Below are 23165 nucleotides of genomic sequence, written 5' to 3'. Positions count from 1 at the left end.
GGAATAGATAATCTAAGCACATCTCTCCAGTTCTGATGTCACTACATTGGTTACCTGTGCAATTTAGAATTGACTTTAAAATATTGATTATGGTTTACAAAGCCTTAAATAATCTTGCTCCATCCTATATTTCAGAACGCCTTTCACCTTATGCTCCAAATCATAACCTTAGATCTTCAAATGACTGTCTGGTTATAATTCCAAGAGCTAAACTTAAAAGAAGTGGTGAGCCAGCCTTTTGGTTTAACTCTGATATTCTGTATGTGCATTTAATTATCATTATCATTCTTGGTGGTTATGAAATCTGTACTAACCCCTACTTTCTCTGTTGTTCTCGCCATCACTACCTGATCAAAGCACTGTGCTTTGAACGGACCTTACTTTTATTCTATGTTAATTAGTATTGCCTAATTTTATTTTTATATTTTGTCTTTTTTCTCTTTCTTTATCCTGTAAAGCACTTTGAGCTATATCTTTTGTATGAAAATGTGCTATATAAATAAATGTTGTAAATAAATAAATAAAGCACATGTACAGTCTCCTACTTGTATCATGTACAAAGAATAACACCTTAAATTTAAGACATAACATCTTTAATTTACAGTAAAATATATTTTATATAGTTTTCCCCAGATTAATACTGGACTTAAATCATTAAAGAATCCACTTAATGAAAAACTGCCTTAAAGAATATAACAACATATAAATAAATTATAAAACATTTAGTCCATGACAATTGCATAATAATATTTTTTTAAAAATGCCCTTGTGTCATCGCTACTTTTGAAGAACAAAACATTTGAACAATGTAAATATCCAGCAGATTTAAAAGATTGTTTAATGCAATCCTGGAAAGTGAAAGGACTATAGAAGAAGTGTACTGGTACCAATTTTTAAGAATAAGGGTGATGTGCAGAGCTGTTGTAACTGCAGAGGGATAAAATTGATCAGCCACAGCATGAAGTTATGGGAAAGAGCAGTGGAAGCTAGGCTAAGAAGGGAGGTGATGATTAGTGAGCAGCAGTCTGGTTTCATGCTGGGAAAGAGAACTACAGATGCAATGTTTGTTCTGAGAGTATTCATGGAGAAGTTTAGAGAAGACCAGAAATAAGTTGTATTGCGTCTTTGTGGACTTGAAGAAAGCATATGACAGGGTGCCTAGAAAGGAGTTGTGGTATTGTATGAGAAAGTCAGGAGTGGCAAAGAAAGTGTTAACAGTGGTGAGGTCTTCAGTAGGAGTGATGGATGCATTCAATGTGGAGATGGAACTACACCAGGGATCATCTCTCAGCCCTTTTTTATTTACAATGGTGATAGTCAGGTTAACAAACGAGATTAGACAAGAGCGCCCGTGGACTATGATGTTTGTGGATGACAGTGTGATCTGTTATAAGAGTAGGGAGCAGGTTGAGGAGCTCCTGGAGAGGAGGAGATACGCCCTAGAGAGGAGAGAAATGAGTATCAGTAGGACCAAGACAGAATACATGTGTGTGAATGAATGAGAGTTTAGAGGAATGGTGAGGATGCAGGGAGTAGAGCTGGTAAAGGTGGATGTATTTAAATACTTGTGATCAACAGTACAGAGTAACGGGGAGTGTGGAAAAGAGGTAAAGAAGAGAGTGCAGGCAGGGTGGAGTGGGTGGAGAAGAGTGTCAGGAGTGATTTGCAACAGATGGGTACCAGCAAGAGTGAAAGGGAAGATCTATAAGACGGTAGTGAGACCAGCTATGCTGTATGGTTTGGAGACGGTGGCACTAATGAAAAGACAGGGGACAGAGCTGGAGGTGGCAGAGTTAAAGATGTTAAGATTTTCATTGGGTGTGACAAGAATGGACAGGATTAGGAATTAGTACATTAGAGGGTCAGCTCAGGTTGGCCTGAAAGGCAAGATGGCGTTGGTTTGGAGAGAGTGCAAAGAAGAGAGGCTGGGTATATTGCGAGAAGGATGCTAAGGATACAGCTGCCTGGCAAGAGACAAAGAGGAAGGCCTAAGAGGATCTTTATGGATGTGGTGAGAGAGGACATGTAGGAGGTGGGTGTGACAGAGCACGATGCAGAAGACAGGAAAATATGGAAACAGATGATCCACTGTGTCAACCCCTTTTGGGAGCAGCCGAAAGCAAAAAAAGAAGAAAAAGAATGACAAAAGAGCCAAAGCTGATTCTATTAATACTTAAGGCAAGGGATTAAGCCTGATGGCAACATGTGGATAGCAAAAACATAAATGATCTCAAGGAGATCTTAAAGACTGTAAAAGGTACACAGAATAATCTTCTAGACATTAAATCCTAATATGGAGGCAAGGAAGAGCAAAACACATAAATTATAATATAATGTATATACAATTCACAGAGATATTAGGTTAGGATCACACAAAAGAGACCTGATCTAGGCATAGACCAAGGCCAATGCTGATAAGGTATGAGTTTTATGTTATTGGAATTCAGTCTACAAAGTATGCTTACTTTCAAGCACTGACATCATTGAGGTAAGAGACTGAGTGCATGCGTCCTGGTATGAATCTAAAAGAGGTCTTTGTGCTCAGTTTTATTACCATAGTGCTTGCATAGATTTTGCATTGAATCTTGGTAATAAACTGTTAATTACTGATCAAGAGTAAAAGAGATTATAGTGAGTAATAATAGGGTACAAAGAAAACAGAATGCATTTAGATAGGCAGGAACGTATCCTTGATTGTTAAGTTAAGGTGCTTCAGAAGGAAGACAGGTAAAGGAGACCAAGCACAAAATAATGTAATCCACAATCAGAAATCTTAGGTTCAGTGATTTTTGAAGGTAAGTATTTTGAAATTAATAAGTAATAAAAGAATCTGAGTATGATGTAAAATTGGCTAAATCAATATTGGTACTATACAACAACTTGTCTCTAGAACTTATTTAGTTTAGTTACAATGACAAAAAATATTAGAAACTGTTATCACTGCAACACTAAAGGAACAATTTGAAACTAAATAAAGCAGTGGGTAGAAGTGGGCAGTAGTTAGGCTTTTTAACCTGAATATTGTACCAAGTTGCACAACAAAACAATGCTGTGTAATTGAGGCAGGGGAGATTGCGTGGATAGTTATGTGCTACCCTTTATTTCTCCCAATGACAAACTCAAAGATGAGCATTATGCGTTTAAGAAGTATTCACCCAAGTCCATTTAGGATCTCACCAAGGGTAAATTAAAACACAACTGTATTCATCCTCCGCTTCTCTGGATGGGACCTAACATGAACCATGTGTGCAATGATATCTAACTTGTAGATTCAGTACAGCCTGTCTGTAGTAATGAAACTTGTAGTAGTTTGTGAGCAACTCTAGGTTGTGCTTAGCAAAGAACATCTAACCACACAAGTATTCTTTTAGGCAGAGAGCTGTCTTCAAACACAGTCATGCAGCAACTTTCTGAATATAAACTTGCACTCTGGCAGATACCATGAGATTTGCAGCTCTACTCCAAAACAGATAGTGTTTATCAACAAAGATCAAAATAGTTGCTGCATTACATTTTACCAGAACATGCCAGGGAAAAACTGACAGAAAAGAGGTTTTTAAAACTTTCCTAATCATGGAGGCCCATCCATGATCGATTTCTTGCATCTCATGCTGCTGGGATAGCTTCCAGCTCCCCGCGAGCCTGAAATTGGGTAGGCGGGTTCGGTAAATGGGTGGAAGGATGGCATCAGGAATAATATTAAGTATCGGAGATATTATCATATTTTTCACAATTCCCTCATCTTTCACACTGGCATGAGAAGCATGGCTCTTTTAATGTATTTGGGTATGTTTGTAACTATTACTTTGCATTAAAAGCACCCCACCCCCACTGAATGCTTGTTCTAGCAGTAATAAGCATTTCAAAACTGCTTGTTCTTGCTTAGCAGTAATGAACATTTCAAAAAAGAACTGTAATTTGGTGAGGTTCAAGTTATAAAAATGTAGAATTTAACACCTACTCTAAATACTGTAAGTATTATACTAAAATCCTAAAACAATGTATAGCTGTGGCAAAATTAATTTGTAGTATTTTCAATGACGATTGTTAAGTCACAATATCACTTGATATTACTGCTCCTTTTGAACAAGTAGTACAGTAGAAAGTTTGCATAGCTATCCTAATGGGAAAGCAAAAGTAAATATCCCAAGCTAGCAGTAACAGAAAAATCATTAATTATACTGTATATACAATATCTCACAAAGTTAGATTATGAAATGAGGAACTGGGAGAAGTATTGGAAAAATCACAAATTACAGCAAATTATTTAAGCAAAAATGCAAAAAAAAACTAAAATGTACCAAAATTACTACTGATTTATTAGTAGATACTGGTATATTTAAATATAACAACCTATGATTGCAATGTGTGTGTTTAGAAAATGGATGAACCAATGGCTGAATAAGCTAAGAAACATTCCATAATTGCAAACACACTGCAGAACAAAATGTTTCTGTTAATAAAAGATGCAAGGTGTTGCAAGAATAAGCACCCTTGGTCATTTTTTTGGTTTTCTTGGGTTGAATAAATGTGCCAAATATAGGGCAATTTTACATGATTACCATAAATATAAGATGAAATAATAATCAGTAACAGATACAAAAAACAAACAACAATAACTGGTGTCTAGATCTACACAGATAATTAAGGTCTTAGTTGACATCTCCTCAGTTCATCCTGCCGTGGTTGGCTTAAAAAAGTAGTGTAAAGTAACATAAACTGGATGCAGAGCTTACCAGCAGTGGAATACAGGATAGGCAAAGAAAAAGGAAACTGCCTAACAGAAAACATGTAAATATAAAGAAATCCACCCTGTTGAACAAAGAATTCTTCTAAAAATCATGGAGGGTAAACAGGAAAGTGCACTCTGAAAGGGCACCAAGCAAAAAGAACCAGACCAAATATTCACCAAGACAGAAAACTGCATCATAAAAAGGAAACTGTACTGGAAGATTATTTCTAAACCACTGTTCAATGTTTCTTTACATAAACACACATTAGAATTTCAAATACTTGAAATTTTGATTTTTATCATGTACACTATAAAAAGTACTCTTTACTACAGAGTTAAAAAAGTGGCAGCAGTAAGAGCCTTTCTAAACAGCAATGGGCAGCAGGAACAAAACCTTTTGCATGGGTGAATTAGAGGGCTCAGTAATGTACAAAATGGCAATTTGGAATCACTAATTAATCCAAAACATACATCTTTCTGAATGTGGGAGGAGTACTGGAGTACCTATAAGACAAAAACCTACATAGACAGTCAAAAAATGTGCAAAATACACACTATAAATGGAAAGCATAAAAAAAAACAATTGACCCAGCACTCTAGAGATGATTTAAGTATGTACTCATGATGCAGACTACTGATATCAGTGTTACCTAGAATAAAATTTTAGCAACACAAAACAGAAATTAACCTAAGGGCTACAGCCAAGGTAAAAATATTACAAATATGAAAATAGTGAGCAAATTTAGTCCAGAATATTCATTATGTTCAGCACCAGTAAATATACATTTTACCTAAATTCATACATAACAAAAGTTACAAAATATGTGGGAAATTTATATACCTGTATGTCAAGTAGTAATACAGCTGGGTGAGAAGTAAACAGCAGCTTTCTCAAAAATAATAAAATAAATAATGACTTTATTTATTTATAGATTTTAATAAGCTTTTGATTCAAATAGCATAGTTATTTCTATTAAATCTAAAACATCAGTAAAACGCATAAACAGAAAGCAGGCATAATTTGAAAATAAACAACAATTTTTGAAGACATTATTCTGGCACCTACAGAAAGGCTGCTGTCAAAACCCTCATTGACAGTCATTTTAGACAAACCTACTGTTAAGATTTTCAAGAAAAAGGTCATACAGTATCAGAGCAACAAGTAATATTTCTCCTCCAGAAGGAGCGTACTGTGATTCTTCCCAGTTTTAATTGAAATATGCAATAGGAGTGTGTCATCAGACCATAAAATCAAATGTAACTGAACAAAATAGTAGAAAAGAACTTATAAATACCAAATAGAGGCTGAGTGACCAAAGTAGTCACCAGCAAAAGGCAAAAACCAGAGGCTATGTGGTTAAAAAGGAAGGTGAATAAAGAAATGCACTTCCAACTGTCTTGCTCCTAATATCGGAAAGTAGGAATATGAAACATAATGGCAGAAAAATATCCAATACTGTTAAGTAGAAGATCCATTGTTCTTATTTATTTATTTACAAAGGGTATTGTTTATTTTATTGTGATTTTTCCCCAAATAAAACAATCATCATTCTAGTGGGGTTACTTCTATCCATCCATCCAGCCATTTTCCAACCTGCTGAATCCGAACACAGGGTCACGGGGGTCTGCTGGAGCAATCCCAGCCAACACAGGGCACAAGGCAGGAACCAATCCCGGGGAGGGTGCCAACCCACCGCAGGGGTTACTTCTTGTTTCAGTCTTTTCTAGTTAATATATGAAACATGAGAAATGCAGATGTACGTACCTTTTTTGGAACGCCTGATTGTATGTCTAGAAGGTTATAAGTGCTGACACCATTGAAGGTGACATTGCTTGTTACAGACCAAGTTCTAATAAGCCACTTAAGTTCAATTGGAAGACAACTTTTTGTGCACTCTTTGGCAGGCAAAGCAACCACTTTGATTCATGTTCACCTTGCAGAGAGAATGTGCCAGTTCATATTAGTGTCATGATATAGCTTTAATAGATCAGCAAAGTTTAGTCGTGAAACACACTAACAGGGTTCAAGTGTTGCATCCATTACAAATTATATCATTACAAGCAATCAAAAGCGAACAAGCCACCTGAAGGAACATTATTTCAGATCGACTGACAGTTTGTTTTTTGAGCCCCATAAAGAAGATGGGGGAAAATGGGTTCATGGGGTAGTACAATAATGTCATATCTGATTTTTCATCTGCAATGGTCACAATCCTTAAACTTCATTTTTTAATATCTTGTATAAAATTTAAATATAATACATTATTACATCATTATAGGGACAAGAACTGTTGAGGATAGCTGTGAAATTCCTTTCTATTACCTGTCATTCTACTAAAACATTTCAGTCAACATCACAAGTAACTGATGTGTACTATTAAATAAAGACTAGTGCCAAATTGAAAATGTTTTAATATTTTGAAAAATCCATAATGACTGACCAATAATGCAAAATGGCAGAGAAACAAAGTAGCATTTGACAAAAAGCCAAGCAAAAAAGAATGAATAAATAAATCTCTTTTTGAGTCTTATTTATCTAAAAAATTGTTGATAATTCATTATTAAAACACCCACAAGATTTAAGTAACCAGCAACATAACTGACCACAGGGGTAAGGAGTATATCAGTTATTTATTTTAAGTAATTCATGGCTATCATGGTGCCAAAGAGTCGCCACAATGCAATTAAAAATTGACTAGTATTATACAGATACAGTATATATTACTTTTCAGTATGTTTTGTACAGTATCTTAAAAATGCCTTAAATATTAAGATTTACTGTATAAAGCAGGAAAAACCACCCCAAGATGCAGAGTGCTACTAAATGAAAAATGCATGCAGGCAGAGAGCAAGTGGGGTGCTGAGAAAGATTATTTATTTAAATTTTTTGCTAATCTACAAGTAAGCAAAACCAGAAAGAATGAGGGAAGACTTTTTTTTTTGTATGTGAAACATAAATAAGATCAAAACCCAAAATGATGCCATTGACTTGAAATCAGATATACTACTATATACACTATTCTACAGCTACAATAGACCAGAACTAAGATGGCCTTTTCTAGCTATTAAATGTGAAACATCATTGTGATTTTTAAATTTTTTTTCATGATCACATTAACTTTTAGATTTTTTTTTTGTCTCAGCACAATCATTAGTGAGAACTGTTTTTTTTTATTGTGTTCAAATAGTCAAGAATTACTTATTGGTTAGTCGTTGCCTCCACAATAATAACACACTCCTGCTACAGTGTGCACCTACATAAATCACTCATTTTTTCATCATGTTTATTGAAATTAACCATATTATTGTTCTCTATTTACAGCTTACTATAAGAGATGCACAAGCATAAAAAACAATTCCTGGAAAAGAAAGTGTGTTACTACTAAAATCCAAAATATTTTAGGGAAAAAAATAAATGTTGTAAATAGATTTGCATTTCTTCTTTAATTTTTCTTGGTTTTTTAACAAATATCATAGAAATATGTCTGAATTCTAATAATTTATTTTCTCTGTCATTTTCATGTGATCCAATTTTACATAATTGGAACAAACTGTGCCTAATTTTTTACAATAAACTATAACTGAAATTTTGCCTGCAGCTGTCCATATAAAGAGTTCTTGCCTGTATTTTGCAATTTTCAATGTTCAGGGTTAGCTTTTTAATGACTGGGATAAATTTAGCAATTTCAATAACAAAGTCACTGTAAGGATAACTTTTCAAAACTGCCAGTAAACTACATTCTCAAGACCTGGTCATCTGATCATTTAATAATTTACTGCCACAGAGTGCCACAGTTCTTGAATTAAATATACTGCAATTATTCAAATCACATGAATGTCATGACTTCATGGAATTACTTCTTTGATCCGATACATTTAGAAAACAAGTTCCCATTCCTTTATATTTATCAATCACATTAATGAAAATATTACATTAAAAAAAAAAATAGAATCTTTTTTCTCTTTCTTAACAAATGTATAAAATGCAAATACACTGCCAGTATATAAAAAAACATACAGATTGGAAAAGCCATATTATTACTAAATTTTCCTATTTACAATTACTCAATAAACCAATAGTTTTTCAATTTATCTATCTATCTATCTATCTATCTATTTAATTCTGTGAATGCAGTTTAAATTACTGTTTAGGAATTATGCTTGGTGTTAGATGCAAATATAACAATAGTATTATGCATAGAATGTAAGTCAATAAAAGTAAAAATGTAATTGTTTGAACATCTGGAAGCTTCAGAGTTGAATCAACCAAAATGATTGAAAGAGTAAGTTCAATACAAATGAAACTAGTTACATGCTGAGTGGTTCTCAATTTGAGTGACCAGTAACACTTCCGCGAAAGTAATAATTGAAGGAGAGGTGGTTATTAAGGTCAGTGTAGTCTTTGATTATATTGCCTGCTCATTTCCAAAGGTATGTTTCACGCCTAGTGTGGAACTAGCCCCGGACACAGACAGGCAGACATGTTAATTTGCACCACCACAGGTTTATTTACACTAAACTATTATTTACAAGTCCACACAAATGTGCAACAAACCCCAATCTTCCCCAATGTCCAGGCCAACCACTCTGCCTCTTTGGACCGCCTCCTTCTCTCTTTCTTAAACCTTGTCCTCTTCCACCCAACTCCAGCCTCGAATGAAGGGAGGCGGCCCCTTTTATTCCTTCCCGGATGTGCTCCAGGTGTGCACGGCCATCCCACGGATACGCCCCAGTGTGGCGGAAGTGCCAGCTGTCCTCCCGGAAGTACTCCGGGTGTTCCCTCTCTTCTTCCCCCCAGTACTTCCTGGTGTGGCAGAAGTACTGGGGTCCAGGGTCCTTCAGGCAGGGGGACGCCCCCTGGCAGTGACCACGGGCCCCTACAGGGTTTGGCTTCCAAGCCCTGTACCCATGGTCCCCAACACAACCAGGGCGGACGCCCCCCTCGCGGTCTGGAGGAGGAATGAACCCTCCTCCTGTCTTCCTGGGCATCACGGCCGGGCATGAACCCCGGCCGGGGTGCCACACTAGATAGAGTTCAGGTTCAAGCCTACAATCCTTTCTATTGTACGCACAACACACTGCAGTTTGTTTTGAAAGAACACGCATTTGGTGGAACAGACCTATTATGGAGAGAGTGAGGATACCATTAATTATTTCTGCATAAAACTGGACCAGCATTGATTGGAACTTATTTGTTAAGGAAAGTTATGATTTCATCCTAGGTCAGAATGTGAGCAATAGTAGTTGCAAGAATTTAAATGTTTCCGCCAAATCGATGGTAACAAAATTCATAGAAGGAGCATTGTAGGAGAGACATTTTTTGAAAACTTTGAATCCAATGTCCACTATTATTAGAGTACTCAGATTCAGACTAGTAAGGGCAAAACAACTGGCCAGGTAATCCATATCCATCCAATAAGTAAGAGCTCTTATCCACATTTTTTGTTACAGAGGAATCTACTCAGTCATTGATATACAGAAAGACGTGAAATAAGACAGAACACACTTCTAAGGTGACCTACTACTAAGCATCAGGGACTCTGAATGCCTAGCTTCACTGTCCGGCATACATTTCTCTGAAAGTCAGAGGTCCTAACTCAAATTCATAATTCATTCACACAGTTGCTAAGCTTACAGAAAAAGATACACAAAATACAAAAACACAACTGGCAGTAAAAAATACAATAAATGACAGAATCACAACATTATATAAAATAGAAGTAAAAACACAATAAAACATAAATCATGACAATATGTAGAACTGCACTCAGACCTCTAAAATGTAAGACTTTAAAGTAAACATAATTTAAGATGGACAGAGATCTTTGAAGATAAAGGAATATAAAGGTCAATCAAAACAAAAACTGCTGAATGAATGAGGAGGTTGCACTGGTATTATTGTATTAAATTATGGGTTTAATGCTGGACAAGTTCTACTGATTGTTATTTTTATTTTTAATTAGATTTGTAATTTTTTTTAATGGAATAGCATAGTGCAGCAGACATGACCTGCCAGAAAGAGAATTTATGTATGGAATTGTTGTAGTGTTCTTGTATGGGTTTCATAAGGTAACCATGTCATCTTCCCACTGTCCACAGACATTCTGACACAGACAGACTGCTAAAGTAAATTTTTCATGGAATTAGTATATGGGTTGGGTGGTATTTTTTACATAGTGTGCAAGTAACTGACATCTCCTTCACAGTGAGTTGCAGCTTTATGACTGTTGGAACACTTTCCATATGTCCCTGGGATGAAGTAAGTACAGTATAAAGGAGACAATGTGAAAGCACATGTATTATTTATTTCGGATGCTACATGTTTTTATTACAATTCTCTAGACTTTTTCTTAAATGGACACTTACAGGTGCAGTATACATAAAGGATTTCAACTACAGCAATTTTAGACTATTTTTGACTACCACTATATTGGACGAGCAATGTTCAAATGTGTTTTGAGTGCTTAAAACAGTTTATATGTTTCATTCATAGGAATACTTATTACCCCCTTATTTTGCTAAAACAGTTCAGCTTGGATCTAATGCTGAGGCAGTTCTTTTTTAAGCTGCACAGATTTAAAATATAAGGTGTCTACAGCGTAAATGGAAAAAATCCAGACCCTACCTTAATGATATCTTGGTCCAACGTATTCCTTTTTATCAAAATTTCCAATGTGGTGTGTAATTGTGAATGCCAGAATGGTTACACATTTTCTCTATCTTATCTTTTCTTGTAACCAAGTATCAATAACATTCCCTCCCATAGTGTCATATCCTGTCTCTGAGAATACACGGCATCCTCAGCATAGTAATTTTCATTCTGGAATCCTGCAAAGCTTGCTACCAAGATAATGGATGACTACTATTTCTTTGCCCACACAAAAATACTTATTTTTACTTAATTTTTAACGCACAAGCAAAACCAAAGTACAGCATTTAATATAACAACCAATCGACGTCATTTAGAAAATAAATGTCATTAATACATAATACTATTAATACATATGCATAAATATCAATATACTTTTTAAAAGATTTTGGGAACAGTCAGAGCATGAGAACTAGCAAGAGGTGCCTTGGCAATCCTCCAATAAGGCCCTTATCAAGGCTACATTCAGCTACTTGGCGGAATATATTGGGAGAACAATTTAGGAAGTTGTTTTATCCCCTTTCTCCATCTCTCCTCCTCCACTGCTAAGTTGAATGTATTAATATAAGCTGACCTTGAGCTAAACTCTGGTATGTGGTGAAAAGATCCTCCCCAAAGCAAATGCCTTGAGGATATTTTTAATACTTAACTAACTAAATGCCAACTGTGTTAATTTTACAGCATTTAGAACTATTACTTTCCACAGACAAATGTTATTTTTTATATTTTGTTCACTCAGTGTATGTTATGTAAATCACAGTGCATTTGTTAGTGAAGTAAATACATATTAATGATTCAGGAATGTAAATATACAGTATCTCACAAAACTGAGTACACCCCTCACATTTTTGTAAATATTTGATTATACCTTTTCATGGCACAACACTGAAGATATGACACTTTGATACAATGTAAAGTAGTCAGTGTGCAGTTTGTATAACAGTGTAAATTTACTGTCCCCTCAAAATAACTCAACACATAGCCATTAATGTCTAAACCGCTGGCAACAAAAGTGAGTACACCCCTAAATGAAAAATGTCCAAATTGTGCCCAATTAGCCATTTTCGCTCCCCGGTTTCATATGACTCATTAGTGTTACAAGGTCTCAGGTGTGAATGGGGAGCAGGTGTGTTAAATTTGGTGTTATCGCTCTCACACTCTCTCATACTGGTCACTGGAAGTTCAACATGGCACCTCATGGCAAAAAACTCTCTGAGGATCTGAAAAAAATAATTGTTGCTCTACACAAAGATGGCCTAGGCTATAAGAAGATTGCCAACACCATGAAACTGAGCTGCAGCACGGTGGCCAAGACCATACAGTGGTTTAACAGGACAGATTCCACTCAGAACAGACCTTGCCATGGTCGACCAAAGACGTTGAGTGCATGTACTCAGCATCATATCCAGAGGTTGTCTTTTGAAAATACACGTATGAGTGCTGCCAGCATTGCTGCAGAGGTTGAAGGGGTGGGGGGGGTCAGCCTGTCAGTGCTCAGACCATATGCCGCACACTGCATCAAATTGGTCTGCATGGCTGTTGTCCCAGAAGGAAGCCTTTTTTAAAGATGATGCAGAAGAAAGCCCGTAAACAGTTTGCTGAGGACAAATAGACTAAGGACATGTATTACTGGAACCATATCCTGTGGTCTGATAAAACCAAGATAAACTTATTTGGTTCGGATGGTGTCAAGTGTATGTGGCTGCAACCTGGTGAGGAGTACAAAGACAAGTGTGTCTTTGCCTACAGTCAAGCATGGTGGTGGGAGTGTCATGGTTTGGGGCTGCATGAGTGCTGCTGGCACTTGGGAGCTACAGTTCATTGAGGGAACCATGAATGCCAACATGCACTATGACATACTGAAGCAGAGCATTATCCCCTCCCTTCGGAAACTGGGACGCAGTGCAGTATTCCAACATGATAACAACCCCAAACACACCTCCAAGATGACCACTGCCTTGTTAAAGAAACTGAGGTTAAAGGTACTGGACTGGCCAAGCATGTCTCCAGACCAAAACTGTATTGAGCATCTGTGAGGCATCCTCAAACGGAAGGTGGACGAGTGCAAGGTCTCTAACATCCACCAGCTCTGTGATGTCGTCATGGAGGAGTGGAAGAGGATTCCAGTGGCAACCTGTGAAGCTCTAGTGAACTCCATGCCCAAGAGAGTTAAGGCAGTGCTGGAAAATAATGGTGGCCACACAAAATATTGACACTTTGGGCACAATTTGGACATTTTTTCAGTTTTGTTGCCAGCGGTGTAGACATTAATGGCTGTGTGTTGAGTTATTTTGAGGGGACAGCAAATTTACACTGTTATACAAGCTGTATACTGACTACTTTACATTGTATCAAAGTGTCATATCTTCAGTGTTGTCCCATGAAAAGATATAATAAAATATTTACAAAAATGTGAGGGGTGTACTCACTTTTGTGTGATGCTGTATATATTTATATATATATATATATATATATATATATATATATATATAATATATATATATATATATATATATATATATATATACATATATATATATACAGTATATTTATTAAACTGATTGAAGAAAATACCCAACATATTTTAAAAGCTAGTATGAGAAGAATATGCCATTTCATATCATTTGAAGCTTCTGAGGAGTTAAATACCAAATCCTTTCATTGTACAAAGTCACTGAAATCCACAAAAAACCTTGACTTCCTACATCAGACACCTGGCCTACCTCAATAAAGGAATAATGTTAAAAATCTGCATTCATCTCTAATCCTGTACTGCTGGAGCATAACAGAATGTTCCCTGTATTATCTTTTCAAAACATATATGGTAGGTCATGGTTAGAATGATTAAAAATGTATTTTATTGACAGAATATATATGTAGCCTGTAAGCATATATTATATCTCTCTATTATAAAAAAAAATCCTGGGAGGTAGACTAGGGAGATGAGACGTGATCTTCTCGGAAGACAGTTTGACGTCCCACGAGAGACACTTTAACGTCACGCAAAGACAATTTGATGTCCCACAAGACAAGGCAGTGAGACAACATTTAAAACAAATTCACAGACATCTAACCAAGCAGTTGTTGGAATGCTTTTGGCAGACAGGCATCATGTGCTCCCAGCTTTTAAAACAATGACAAGCGACAAGCAAAACACGCAGCTTGGCAGCAGCAGCAGCAGGAAGCCAGCAGATGATCCAACCGCCCCTTTTACAATGCAAGTGGCAGAGATGCGAAGTGGCAAAAGGACAGCTGCTGTACAGGCTTTGAAATGATCGATGCAAAGCGCGACAAGCAGAAAACGCAGCTCGCCAGCAGCAACAAGCCAGTAAATGATCCGACTGCAGCTCCTTAGCGTGCGTTCAGCCACCCCTTCACAACGCGAGCGGCAGAGACACAAAGTGGCAAAAGGACAGCTGCTGTACAGGCTTTGAAATGATTGATGCAAAGCGCGACAAGCAGAAAACGCAGCTTGCCAGCAGCAACAAGCCAGCAAATGATCCGACGGCAGCTCCTTAGCATGCGTTCAGCCACCCCTTCACAACGCGAGCGGCAGAGACACAAAGTGGCAAAAGGACAGCTGCTGTACAGGCTTTTAAATGATCGACGTGCAGCGCGACAAAAAGAACACACAGCTCGCCAGCAGCAGCAGGAGAAAAACAGCAGATGATCCAACGGCATCTCCTTAGCGTGCGTTCAGCCGCCCCCCCTTCACAACACGAGCAGCGTTATACGTCCTGCGAGAAAGATTTAACCACGTTCGGGGCCGTGAAATGAAGGACAAGTATTGTTTTTAACAAAAGTTTTAAAGTAAAAGTGAAAATAATGCATATGTAACAATTCCCATGAAAATAACAATCTCTTTAAATTGTATATCTGGTAAACCAAACCCGGGGGTGGGCGAGCGAAGTGAGCAGGGGGCACAGCCCCCTAGTATCTTAAAAAAGAATTGTGTTTAAAATGAACAGGTGTATTTAGCTTTTTCTAACTCTGAACAGTAATGTTTAGTTATTAGAAGTTGATTGTTATCTTTCAGTAAATATAAAGATCACACTTTCCAAGCATAATCAAACTTAAAGTGAAATATTAATTCTAAAATGAATGTCTCTTGTTCTGTTTAAATCTAAAATTCACTGCACTATGTGAGAGATAAACAAGTCCTTCCCAAACATTCCTTTCAACACATTTTTCATTGTTTTTCCAAAAACATGCAGGAAGAGCTTCAACCAGCTAAAAACTCAATCCAGCCTAGTGAAATCTCCCTCCCTCAAAAATGTCCCATTTAAAAGGCTTGGAATACCAAAGAAGTGAAGAATACAGGGCCTTTTGAGAGAGTGCAAAAGACTTAATTAAATAATGAGCATTTAGGTACAAACACTAAAAGAGTAAAAAAAAAATTATACAGTAGATAAAAGTAAATATAACACACAAAATCACACAAAGATCCACTAACATTAATTTTGATATAGGTCATTAAATGGAAGCAGCAATGGAATAAATAGAGATATAATACATTACAAATCAAGCAAATATATCTTGAATTTTAGCGGTTGACATCCTAAAACATTTACATAGTGACAAAGATTTACAGACAACTGAAAAGAACAACATATGTATGCAGGACATGATTGGGTTGCTATAGCAGTTGACAATTTGAAGAAACCATTCCCTAATAAGAGTATTGGAACTAACATTGTTAGAAAATACAACATAAGTTGAAACATAAAAAAAATACATGATTATTTGTATACATTAATTTAACAGTTTTTTAGGGCACAATTATTTAGACAATTCAATAGATTATTCAAATAAATTGATTTATTCACAATGTAAGTAAGAAGAGCAGAACAACAGTTTAACAAGGGAACATACATTTGTTGTCAGTCGATAAGTAATTACTTCGCTTATATGTTACCCCTTTGTTACTTATGTTAGTTCAGAAGAATGTAAGGCTTACCTAGACATAACTTGGGAGAAAAATGATAACAACAGTTTAATACTGGACAATATCAGGTCATGGAGAAATTTTATGTGCAGTTCACTTCTCAAGTTTTTCTTTTACTTTTTGTAATTCCTACTTTTTTAAAAAGTGCTTTGCAATGTGTGCCATGAAACAAGTGTGTACAGTTATACAAAGAAGCACAATACTGAATACAAAATTAGTATTTTGTTCATTTAGCAGCTTTATACACAGTTTAAGAAGTGCAGTTCTGAACACATTCTCAAACAGAATATTCTGAAATTAAACTGTGTATGTAATTAAAGTTTTATATACAGTAGTACTTGCACTTCTGTGCCCAGTGCAGGGTCGTGTTTTCTATACCTGTTTATGTTGGGGGTATTTCAAGGAGTGAGAAGAAAACAAAAAAACAGATGACTTAAAACTGTGGACTGCTTTATATACTAACCTTGTTGTTTTTACCACCACAGTAATTCCAATTTGAAATTGTGAATAAAAAAAAAACAGATTAAAAAATTATCCTCAATTAACTTTTTCGTCTGCATTTTGAGAGATTTTATTCTGGTGTTACATATTCCACCATTGACCTCCATACATTTTGCAGTTGACGAAACAAGAAATTACCTTCTTAATTTCATTGTTTGCCAAATTGATATTATTTCTTTGTTAACTGAAAGGTACATGCACATGCATCAGCATTAATAGCACTACTGATCTCACTTCTCCACTGTCTGAAGTATTTTGTGAGCCTGAGCTTGAAAGGTTTAATGCCATAATTTAATCCAGTCAGTAAGGGCTGTACTCTCCTTAGATGTTGGAGGATTGGTGGTGAATGTTCGTGACAACAGCCAAGATTTGTTGCACCTATATTAGATCATTATTGATGGTGACTCTGATAAGGGTGAAGCTCCTCACCTTTTACACAGCATTTCTACCGCTGTGCTTGAACCAAGTGGCCAGTTCTTTGGTTTTATAGATTTTATGGGAGAGATTGTTGCCATGGCACCATTGTTTCAGAAAACAAATCTCTTTTGTGTAAGCCATCTCCATCCCATTATTATTGATAATCAGGCTTATGATGGTTGTGTGAAAGCCAATTTAACTGTGTCATTTTTATGGGAAAGTGCTGTGATGTACATGTTTATGCAATCAATAGCCCTATAATTTTTTGGAGCTCTGCAACATAACCAAACAGTTGTAAATTATAATGCGTGACTAGTATTTAAATGCTTATCTTTCTATTATAAAAAAAAATCCTGGGAGAGAAAGACTAGGGAGATGAGACGTGAAGATCACCGTGGAGAAAAGAGACTCAAAAGCGTTGGAGAGAAAAAAATTAAAAAAAGAAATAGAATAATCTAGGTGCAAATTCAGAAAATAAGGAAAGTAATAATCAGTCCGGAACAAGTGGAATTGAAAAAAAGCACATCCAATCGGGCTCAGAATTAAAAGACAAAGAGTAAAAGACAAAGTAGAACTTCATAAAGACGTTCAAAAACGTTGGCGCTATACACATGCAGAGCAGGTTAGAGATTATGAAAGCAGTGGAATTTGAAAGGCTCAAAAAAACTTTGGCACGATACACATGTAGAGAAAGTTAAAGAATATGAAAGCAGGAAAATTAGAAAGTATCCAAAAAAAGAAAGTAAAGATCGCAGTAGTGCAAACAAACGGAAATTATTACTCGAAAAAAGGGAAAATAATCACCACAGACCAAGTGTCATTGAAAAAAAAGCAGGACAAAGTGAGGTCAGAAATAAATGACAAAGTGTAGAAAACAAAGTTAAACGTCATAAAGAGGTTAAAAAACAAGGATGAAAAACACATGCAGAGCAGGTTATAGATAATGAAAACAGTGGAATTCAAAAGACTAAAAAAAAACATAGGCACGAAACATGCAGAGTAAGATACAGAATATGAAAGCAGAAAAAAACAAAAGTGTCAAAACAAAGAAAGTAAATATCGCATTAGCGCAAACAAAGAGAAATTATTACTCTGAGAAATAAAGAAAAGGCGAATAGAGATCGAATATATGGACATAGTTGATATGTCAGAAGTATGTAAATATTGTAAGGCTTTGAAGTTTAAGTCAGAGAATTTCAACAACGGGGTTTAACTCACATGCATTTATTGGTTACTTGCAAAAAAAATTAATAACTGCTGATGATGTAGATGGTTTTGTCTGTGCTGAAATTCCAAACAGAGAAACCTATCCTGAGTTATGGTACAAAGTCATTAAACACATGTCTCACTGACCTCATTTAAAAGATTCAGCATGTTTGGACTCGAAAGATTCCAAATTGTTTTTACCAAAGTTCTGAAATAAAAGTGAAACTAATGAAATAGCAACAATTCAAAAAAATAATCCTTAAAGTGTGTATCCAGAAAACCAAACATGGGGGTTGGCGAGCGAAGAGAGCAGGGGGCGAAGCCCCCTAGTTTAATATTAAGTATATTTCTCTTGCTTGAGATGATGCATTTTTGTTATTTAATTAAGCACAAATTATGTCAGAAATGGATCATCCCATCATTTTTTTCTTTTTTTCCATGTATGTGGTCAAGAGCATTAATATATATTTATATATTGGAAATCATAATGAAAAAAACAATGACTCAGTTTTTCCATATTGATAAAGTGGCATGCAATTTACACTTCACAATTGACCAAGAAGGACCAGAGAAAGTATCAGGTGTTTTCTGTTACTTAATTAAAGAATACAGCATGAGGTATTGTAGAAAATCTTTCACTTTATTAATTTAATCTCCAGGCAGCACGGTGGCGCAGTGGCGCACTGGGTAGCGCTGCTGCCTCGCAGTTGGGAGATCTGGGGACCTGGGTTCGCTTCCTGGGTCCTCCCTGCGTGGAGTTTGCATGTTCTCCCCGTGTCTGCGTGGGTTTCCTTCAGGCACTCCGGTTTCCTCCCACAGTCCAAAGACATGCAGGTTAGGTGGACTGGCGATTCTAAATTGGCCCTAGTGGGTGTGTTTGTGTGTGTCCTGCGGTGGGTTGGCACCCTGCCCAGGATTGGTTCCTGCTCTGTGTTGGCTGGGTTTGGCTCCAGCTAGACCCCCGTGACCCTGTGTTCGGATTCAGCGGGTTGGAAAATGGATGGATGGATGGAATTTAATCTCCTATTGCAGCACAACAAAATGTTCATCAAAAATTATTTAAACATAAAAGAAAATTGGTCGTTTAATGCTGAGGGCTGTTCTAAATACCATGTATGTGGATTACAAGAATTTATTTATAAACAATGCAATTTATTTGTACACATTAATTTTACTCAGTTGTTAGGCCACAAATATTTGGGCCACTCCATAAATAATTAAAATAAATTATTTTTTTCTCCTCTTTCATACTAGCAATATCTGACCTATCTGCATTACAATATTGGAAACATTGGTAACACAAACAAAAGTAAAACAAAATACTTTTTTGGGAAGTGAGAACTGTCAGAACAAAAACTACGTTTTTGATTACCTAGTAATGGACAAAACAAAGGTTTAAATAATGATGAAAGACAAAATGTCAAAGGAGAAATGCAGATATCAATAAATAGTGCACATTCCACATTAATGCAGAGATTGATTTTGATAGAAATGACTGATTGAGCCTCAAAACAAGGCAGTTAACTATGCATTTAGAAAAAAGCATTTCTAAACACATTTTTGAGGAAAGATTACATTTGACATGGATTTTTGTGAGTGTGATGATAGTATACTATACATGAATGCATTATTACTGAAAGTATAAATGGTGAAGTCTCTGGAAGTCCATACAGAATGTAATGCAGAAAACTTGCTTTCAGTTTTAAATAATTCTACACATCTGTTTTTTGAACCATTGCCATTTCCATTACTTGACTATGGGAAAGCACAGCCCATCCCATCAGACATTTATTATTTACAGGATTCACTACTACACTACCCTGAGAGATCATATTCTGTAAATATTTCTGTGTTGCTATGTTTACCATGTTAGATCTTAGACAAATAATAATCTTATAATAATCTAATATTTACTATTATTATTATTATATAAGTATAATTATATAATATTAAATATTATAATAATTAAAATAAAAAATAATCTTAGTATAATCGTGCAATATAAAAAATAACAATATAATATAGAGTTCAGAATACTGGTATTATTTTTTTTTACAATTGCTCTCCAGAATAGAATGGCACGGCAATCAGCTCCTGTTAGATGAATAGTGGAGTCACGGTCAGACGTAAGCACAAAGTAAAGCCGATGTCACATTGTGTAACTTCCAGTCGTGGGGATATGTCAAACTTGACAACTTCAGGTGCTGATTTCACTGCTGGATTATGTCAGTTTAAACAACTGAAAATTGTTGGGCATGTTACATTTAGCGACTTAGTGCCAGCCTTCCATCGTAGATGTGCTAACCCCTTTTTGTGACAGCCAATAACGTTCTGCTTGATGGAGCCATTGCTGTACAAAACGTTAACTGGTACGGTGACTTCAGATGTAGTGCCTGTCCAATTTTATTCTTTTTTCCATTCTTTTGTGGTACATAAAATACAAGACATCAGACAGATGTGCTTCTCTTCTGTTTGTAAGATCCAAAATGCCCACATTACTTATTCCTTGTCGCTGAATTATATGAATTATACTTCCAGGTGAGCTAATCAAACCTGTCTGGTTTTACTGGAGCAAGTCACAGACTAGTTGGAGTGAGTCACTGGTCACATGATGTAAATTGTTTAATGGGACTGCACAACTGACTGCCCCATCTCGCTAAAATTATGTTAATAAATGCTACAGCTGAAAGTCACTGAGAAAAAAACATGTAATATGACATGGCCTTTAGAAGTGCACACTGTCCAGAGACAAAGACCCAAACTGGAGGTGGCAAACCATTTTCAGGATCTTGCTGGATTTGATAGTGACTCTAATAATTCTAACATGGAAGGCAGGGTTGAACAGCCTTAATAGCTCATCTTAAAACCAGTCCCAGAAAGAAAGACATACTGATAGACTCAATTATTAGGGGGAGTGAAGATCACTCAATTAGTAGGGGAGGTCAGTTCATCTCATAGTGTGTTGCCTTCCTTTTTCACAGGAGGATGCCCTACCTGGACAGGTGGATAGACTTCTGACCAGAGAAGGGGGTAAATCCAATTGTCGTTATTAATGATTTAACAAATTACATAAGTAAAAGTAGGCTGTCAGTTCTATGATCCAGATTTGAAGTGTTAGGTGCTAAGCAGAACAGTAGAATTGAGAAGGTAGTCTTATCAGAAGTTCTGCCTGTACCAGGCATCAGTCTAGTTTAGATTGAGGCGCCCTGGGGGAAGATTCGGAAATTTAGTCTGGGAGGTTAGGAGATACCAGGTTTATAACTTCACATAAAGGATAGGTAAGTATTAATAAACATTTTGAAGAATACAATTAAAATACCAAAGTTAAATGAATATTATATTACAAATTATTGTGTTCATGCTAGTAGTATCAAGAATAAAACTAGTGAGTTAGTGTTACATGTAGCAACATATAATTATGATGTTGTAGGAATAACAGGAAACTGGCTGAATCATAGAAGATATAGGGATAAATGTATTATAAATTGGTACACATTATTTAGGAAAAGCAGGCAAATTGAAAGGGTGGTAGAAATGCTATTAATGTAAAAGAGAATCCCAATGCATATCTGCTTCAAACTGGTGATGGGCCACATCTTATTGAAGGTATTTAGATACAACTAGAAAGAATAAGGGAAGACGACCAGATATTGTGTGATATTGTGTGTATTATATTTTATAATGATCAGGACAGTATTCAGAGAATGATGTCAATTGAAGCATAAGGATTTAGTTACAAAAAACTAAAATTATTAAAGTTTACATAAATAGGGCACATTTTGAACAGATGTAGCAAAACCTAAATAAGGTAAACTAGTATATGTTTTTAAGTGTGAAATCAATTGAGGAGCAGTTGTGCAGGATAAAAAGTATTTTATGTACATTTCAGGATGGGTTTCTTCCAAAATTTAGGAGCAGTAAGGGGAGTCCATAGTGGATAAGTAAGGAGACAAAGAAGAAGGTGAAAAAACCGGTGTAAAAGTCATTCAGATCAACTAAATCCAGAACTAATTGTAGGATTTATGAATGCACAAGAACAATAGTTAAGTATTATAATATGAGAAGCTAAAAAACAATTAGAAATAAATATTGCAGAAAAGGCAAAAGATGACCTAAAGAGATAGTTTCAATATTTTAGAAATAAAACAACAGTTAAAGTTTAAGTGAAGAGTATTAAGAACAGTAAGGGTGAACTAAAATATAGTGTCAGCAAAATAGAAAATAAATTTACATTTTTCTTAAGTTGTCATGTGTGGTGTCCCTTAGGAATCAGTACTCGGGTACTGTTCTTAAATATACATAAATGATACTGAAAGAATATAAATAACAAGTTGGATAAGTCTGCAGATTATATCAAACTACATGGAATTCCAGTTAATGTACAAACATCTGAATCAGTCAAGTGGACTTGGACACAATACAGTCTTGATCAGATTTGTTGCAAATTAAAATTACATTATTGCATTAAATTTAATGTAAATTTAACCGCCACCTTATCGTGGTGGAGGGGTTTGCGTGTCCCAATGATCCTAGGAGCTCTGTTGTCCGGGGCTTTATGCCCCTGGTAGGGCCACCCAAGGCAAACTGGTCCTAGGTGAGGGATGAGACAAAGAGCGGTTAAACAAACCTCCTATAAAGAAAAACAATTTTGGACGGCGTTTTCCCTTGCCCGGACGTGGACACTCTGGAGCCAGGCCTGGAGGTGGGGCTCGATG

The 23165-nt window shown here is 36.1% G+C and overlaps 1 protein-coding gene across 2 annotated transcripts in view; it reads right to left on the bottom strand.

The window, feature by feature from the left end:
- meis1b (Meis homeobox 1 b) overlaps nucleotides 1-23165 on the bottom strand; it is a 175835-nt gene that overhangs the window by 79222 nt on the left and 73448 nt on the right. The window lies entirely within an intron of this gene.

Source organism: Erpetoichthys calabaricus, chromosome 15, assembly GCF_900747795.2.
Source record: "Erpetoichthys calabaricus chromosome 15, fErpCal1.3, whole genome shotgun sequence".
Classification (NCBI taxonomy): domain Eukaryota; kingdom Metazoa; phylum Chordata; class Cladistia; order Polypteriformes; family Polypteridae; genus Erpetoichthys; species Erpetoichthys calabaricus.
Note: the sequence above shows the minus strand (reverse complement) of the source record. Positions and strands in the feature narration are given on the sequence as shown.